The 6,401-nt window shown below is 39.0% G+C and overlaps 1 protein-coding gene and 1 pseudogene across 1 annotated transcript in view; both read right to left on the bottom strand.

Annotated features, from left to right (window-relative positions):
• Window positions 1–6,401, bottom strand: part of UFC1 (ubiquitin-fold modifier conjugating enzyme 1) — a 428,252-nt gene that overhangs the window by 245,870 nt on the left and 175,981 nt on the right. The gene's annotated exons all lie outside the window — the stretch shown is intronic.
• Window positions 3,576–4,072, bottom strand: LOC138147947 (small ribosomal subunit protein eS25 pseudogene; annotated as a pseudogene).

The following is a 6,401-nucleotide window of genomic DNA, read 5'->3' as shown; positions in this document are numbered from 1 at the left end:
TTGGTGGTTTTTCCCTTTTGGTCTCTGAAGCGAGGCTTGCATAGCCACTACTAGTCTCACTTTCCTCTTTCTAGAGAAGCTCGAACTCATGGCACCCTTACCCCTCAGTTGAGTTGGACCTTTCTCACTCTTCGTGCAGGCGGTAGCTTACACCTTGCCTGGAACAGTGGTTTCCAAACTTTAGTTGGCCACGCCCCTCCTGAAATGTTTTTCTTACTACTCCACCCTCTTTTTATAAAGTATTCAAATAATTGCCATTGTAAAAGTTTTATGCAAATAAAACTAAGAAAAAAAATTACTGCTCCACCCCCCCCTTTTCAAAAAATAATCAAGCACATAATTACCTTAATCAGGTTTATACAAATAAAATTAAGAACAAATTACTGCTCCACTCCACCTCTTTTCATAAAATAAGCAAAGTGCCCCAGTTCGGATTTTATACAAATAAAATTAAGAAGTGATTACATTTTTTTATAACAAAGCAAATGTTAAGCATACAATAAAAGTAATGTGTTTTAAACATATAACTTTGAACCCTCCCCCTCCCCCCCAAGCCCACATAGGCTGTAGTACTGCACCATTACCTCCCCTAAGGAGCCTCCTCTGCTCTGGACCCAATTAATTACATGTTTTGGACAGGGTTCACTCAGTCCCTGTTGGAGTCTTGCCTTTAATTAGACCCTTCCTTTTCTCACACTTTTCAACTAGTTACCCCCTCTCCCAACAAATATTTCTATAGTTTCCCCTAAAGATGAAATTAAAAGGCTAATTAATAATAACTAGCATTTATATAGCACCTGAAGGTTAGGAGAGTGCTTTACAAATATTTTATTATCACAAAAATAATAATAGCTAATAAATAGCAAACATTTATATAGTGCTTACTATGTTCCAGGCACTATGCCCAGCACTTTACAATTATCATCTTATTTGATCCTCAAAACAACCTTGGGAGGTAGGTGCTACCCTCATCTTCTACTGATGAGGAAAGTGAGGCAGACAGAAGTTAAGTGACATACCTAGGGTCACACAGCTACTAAGTATCTTGGGTCAGATATGAAGTCAGGTTTGTCTTCTTAACTCAAGGTTAAGAAGTCTGTCCACTGCCATGCCTAACTTCCTCAGGAATCAGATATGGGACAAATACAAATTCCTACACATAAAACAACATTTGTAAGTTTTTTCTATTAAAAAAACATTTAAAATGGGATTTGATAATTTAACATAACTACGGTTACAATTTATTGGGGGAATAAAAACCTAAACCTCTTCAGAACATAGTTTATGAGACTGCTGATTAGGCTTTTTCCATTTGACCTTGTCTCTGCACCATCCAAACAATTCCCTGTGTAGGTATCTGTTGGCAAAACAGACAGACTTGGCCCAGTCCTTTTGTTGGTGGTCAACTTATCCAAAAGCCCTAAAGTATTCTACCCTGAGTCAGTTCCAATTCCACGGGCAAAGAGCCTAAAGACTTCCTAAACTCATGAGATTGTAGCCAAGCTTGGTTGATACTTTGTCACCTTGAAAAAAGGCTTTCCCGGGGCCCAGTCAAAAGCTCACCTAATTGCTCTGTATTTCACATGGCAGTGTTGGTGGGATGGGGGGAAAGATCATAACCTATTCCTCTACCATCTTCGTGAAGAATATAGAGACAGCTCATTACTTGTCAAATAGAAGATTTGAAGCAGAGATTGAGCTTGAAGCTGTTTCTTCTTTTAACTAATGTGACACCTCATCCCCTACTTCTGTCATGGTGGTTGGAGGGAACTAAGAAACCGTCCCAAGCTCATCCAGAATGCCAAGTTCTTTCAGTGCTAAATTAACCTATGACCAGAAGTAGGCCCCAAAGGTCCCCACTATGGTCAACCAGGGGGCAGCTAGATGGTTAAGGGGAAAGAGCACCAGGCCTGGAATCATGAAAACCTGATTTCAAATCCAGCCTCAGATATTAGCTGTATGACCCTGGGCAAATCACTTAACCCAAACAGGATTAAGGCAAACAGCCTCAGTTTCCTCATCTGTAAAATGAGCTGGAGAAGGAAATGACACACCATTGGAGTATCTTTACCAAAAAAAAACACCAAAAGGGGCATAAAGAGTCAGACAAATTTTAAACTACTGAACAACAGCAACATGGTCAATCAGAAAGAAGGGCAACTCTGAGCATTGTTCATGGGATAGCTCTAATTAAAACTCCATTACACCCAGGTATTTATTTATTGATAAACTCTTTTATATTTTGTATCCTTGTAGCAGCAAGCACCCCAAGCACGTCCTCAGGGTTTGCTGCCCATACAGGTTCTTGGATCTGCTTTGATAAAGGAAAGCAACTCAAAATGGGTTAACAAGCTTACTTTAATCAGTCAGACCATATATCGTTTACCTTGTTCAGGGCAAAAAGGTCAGCACCCCGAACTTCAAAGTATACAGGCAGAATTATCAAGACAGAAACAGATCAAGTAGACAGCTTTCCAAACTGTCCAGCCATTACATCCATACCCAATCAACATCTGGGTTTTTCAAAGCCAGGGGACTCTCAACAACGCCTTCCCAGAATTCAGATCAAATCATAGAACACTTCTCAAAGTGAGTCCCAAAACAAAGCTACACATCAGGGCTTATATAGCCTTCTCCTGGTTCAGAAAATGTAACAACCTTATTGACTGACTCACTGGCCAATCAAGAAGTATCTACTGAAAAACAAGCCTCCCACCCCAGGCTTCAGGTGCACTTTAGCCTAGGGGCAGGGAAGATCTTTAAATTTGCATTTCCGTTACAATCCTTTAGCTCAGAACTCCTTCCCCCTCCCCACCCCAAAGGGAGTCTGGGTTTAAACTGACTTGATTCATCAAGGTAAGAGGGCTGACCCCAGATCATCTCAGGTTTCTCTATTGGTCTGCTCCTATTTAGAAATCTCTAGCAAGGCTAAGTGTTGGGTCATGTTCAGGGTCTTCTCTTGGTTATCATATATGAAACAGTTTTTGAATGTCTTTAATAGAAACTGAATATACAAGACTCAGAGTTATACATAAATACATAAAACACTCAAATATTCTGTGAGAGATTATGTTTAAATCCTTGGGAACTGCTGAGATTACCAAGTTTTTATTACAGACCTATGTATCTAGTCTTAGTCGTCTTGATCTCCAGTCTTGCATTATCAATTGCCTATTGAACATTTCTTTAAAAAAAATTTTATTTAACTTTTTTCAGTAAGTAAAACTATCTTTCCTTCCCTTCCCCCAGCTGAGAATGAAAGGAAGAAAGCTGTTACAAATATATAAAGCCAAGCAAAACAAATTTCTACATGGGCCATATCCAAAAACCCTTTGTTTCATTTTGCACTCTGAGCCCTCCATTTCTCTATCAGAAGGTGTGTCTAATGTGTAATTATTAATCCTATGGAATTGTAGTTGGTCATCACACTGATTAGAGTCTTCAATTCTTTCAAAGTTGTGTGTCTTCACCACATTGTCATCATTGTATAAATTGTTGTCCTGGTTCTATTCACTTAGTCTGCATCAGTTCATTTAAGTTTTCTGAGGTTTCCCTGAAGCCATCCCCTTTATCACTTGTTTTTTTTTTCTTAGTCCAATGAGTTTATTTTTGAAAATCTACATAGAAATGTTGAACCATTTCATGCATCTTCAGCAGCTGGAGCATCTCCACCCTTGGTATTCTTGGTATATATCACTTGTGCTCTGTGTTTGGAAACCAGCTTAATCAGACCTTTACGAAGCAGTTCCTGGAGAGCTGCTCGGGCTAGAGAACCCTGGATCTTCAGTCTCTCTGAGACTACTGCAGGGGTGATAAGTTTATAGTTGGGGACCTCTTTGCAGAGTTTGTCGTATGTTGCTTTGTCAAATAGAACCAGATTGTTGAGCTTGTCTTGAACTTTTCCCTTGGACCACTTCTTCTTCTTAGCCTTGCCCCAGACTTGTTCACAGGATTTTTGTCCTTCTTGGCCGACTTGCCAGCAACTTTCTTCTTCTTATCGTCCTTGGGAGGCATGGTGAGGCTTCTGGTACTCCTGTGGCTGCCGCCTCCGAGCTAAGATGTCGGACAAAAAGGAAGTGGTTCACTTGTAATAGCACAATAGTATTTTTTCACTTTATATACCATAACTTTTTCAGTCATTTCCCAATTTATGGGTACTCCCTCAGATTTCCATTCTTTGTCACCTCAAAAAGAGCTAGAAACATTTTTGTATTTACTTAGGACTTATCTTAGGACTAATCTCTCTCTTTATCTACTCCAGTATCAACTTTCATTTCTCTCTTCTTTCCTAAATGAGTGAAATGTACCTGACTGCATGTCTGTGTGTATTTCCTCTTTTTGACCAGTTTAGATGAGAAGTTCCAGTGTCAGCTGTTTCCCCTTCACTCCCTCCTTATTGTTTGTATAGTTATGTAGATATCATGATTATGTGTGATAATTTTCCCTAACTTTCTTTTCCTTCCCCTCACCACCACTGTGTATTCCTCTTCCCCCTTTCCATTCTTCTCTTCAGCACATCAAGACACAACAGAATGGTTCCCAGTTCTGTCTCTTTGGGCTCCCTTGATTACTCATGATTATGATAGGGTTCAGAGAAGACAGTGTATCATCTCCCCATATCTGAAAACAAGCATTTATCTTTGTTTGGTCCTTTATCATTGTTCATTTGTTTTTTAACTTTTTATGGTTTTCTTAATCCCTTTGTTTGAACTTCAAAGTTTCTACACAGCTTTGGTTTTTTCATTAGGAATACTTGAAAGTCCTGTGTTTCATTGAAGGTCTATTTCCCTCACCCTCCAGCATTTTACTCAGTTTTGCTGATTAAGCTCTTCTTAGCTATAAACCCATATCCTTTGTCTTCTGGAAAATCATATTCCAAGCTTTCTGTTCTTTTTCAAGTGGTGGATACTAAGTTATGTGTGATTCTGACTGTGATTCCTTGATACTTAAATTCTTTCTGGCTCCTTTGCAGTATTATTATTATTTTTAAATTTGGAAACTGGATTTTGGAGTACCTGAGTTCAAATTTGTTCTCAAATACTTACTAATTGTGTGACTCTGGGCAAGTCACTTAATCCCAATTGCCTCCAAAACCAAAACAAATAAATAAACAAACCAACAAAAAATGAATTGAAATTAGATATCTTGGTTCTTTTTTTTTTTGCTTTTTAGAGGGCAATTGGGGTTAAGTGACTTGCCCAAGGTCACACAGCTAGTTTTTGTGTTAAGTGTCTGAGACCGAATTTGAACTCAGGTCCTCCTAACTCCAGGGCTGGTGCCCTTTCACTGTGCTACCTAGCTGCCCCCTTGGTCCTTTTTTTTTTGTCAGTTTGTTTTCCAGGTCAATTGTTTTTTTGCTCTGAGATACCTTACATTTTATTCTATATTTTCAGCCCTTTAACTTTGTTTTAATATTTCTTCTTGTCTCATTAAATGATTGATTTCTATTTGGCCTATTATAATTTTCAGGGAGCTTGTTGCTTGGATGGGGGTTTTGTACCCCTTGTGCCAAGCTGTTAATTCCTTTCTAATTCTTTCTTTAATAGCTCTCATTTCTTTTCCCATTTCCCCCCTCTGGAACATCCACTTCATTTATCAAAATTTTAACTTAAAAAAACCCTGTTGCTTCATCTGTTCTAGGAATTCTGGTTAAATTTTTTTTCCCCCAAGCCCTATTTTTCTTTGAAACTCTGCTTGTAGTTGTTTAGAAGTAATTTTCTCCTGGGTTTGTTTTGAGCATTTCTATCACCATACAAGCTCTTTATGATGGGATTCTTTATTTGTTTGTTCATTTTTCTAACCTAATTTCTAACTTTGGACTTAATGTTAGGGCCAGCATCCGTACACATTTGGAGGGATGTCTGGGCTGGTTCTATCGCTACTTTCTTGGCATATTGAATGGCGTATTACTTCATATCTCAGGAACAGCTCAGGCTTAGAACTGCAAGTTTTCAGAACTCCTAAAGTTGTCTGATCCAGTGCAGAGTCTGACCTCTGAAACTTCATGGTGTGGGCAGTAGTAGACTACTGCTGGACTCAGCTATCATCAGTCATCTGAGAAATTTTGCTGGTTCAGGGGATTCTTGCCTTGTTTATTACTTAGCAGATTTCAAGATGGGCTGGAGGCTGGAACTGAGACCCCTTTCTGTTCCTGGGATCTGAGCCCCATTGCTGCTGTTTGCTTGTCTTCTCTCTGTACATAGCCTAGCTTTTTTGCCCTTCCCGTGGAGTTGCCTCTTATAATGGTTTTCTAAAGAGGAAAAGAAAAAAAATCAGCAATATTGATTGATATAAAAAAATCAGATATTTTATGCAATATTCTTCACCAATCAACTACCCCAATGCAAAGGTGTGTGTGTGTGTGTGTGTGTGTGTGTGTGTGTGTGTGTGTGTGTGTGTGT

Source organism: Petaurus breviceps, unplaced genomic scaffold, assembly GCF_028583685.1.
Source record: "Petaurus breviceps papuanus isolate PSGF00001 unplaced genomic scaffold, PetGlider_PUasm1.0 90808, whole genome shotgun sequence".
In the NCBI taxonomy this organism is placed as follows: domain Eukaryota; kingdom Metazoa; phylum Chordata; class Mammalia; order Diprotodontia; family Petauridae; genus Petaurus; species Petaurus breviceps.
Note: the sequence above shows the minus strand (reverse complement) of the source record. Positions and strands in the feature narration are given on the sequence as shown.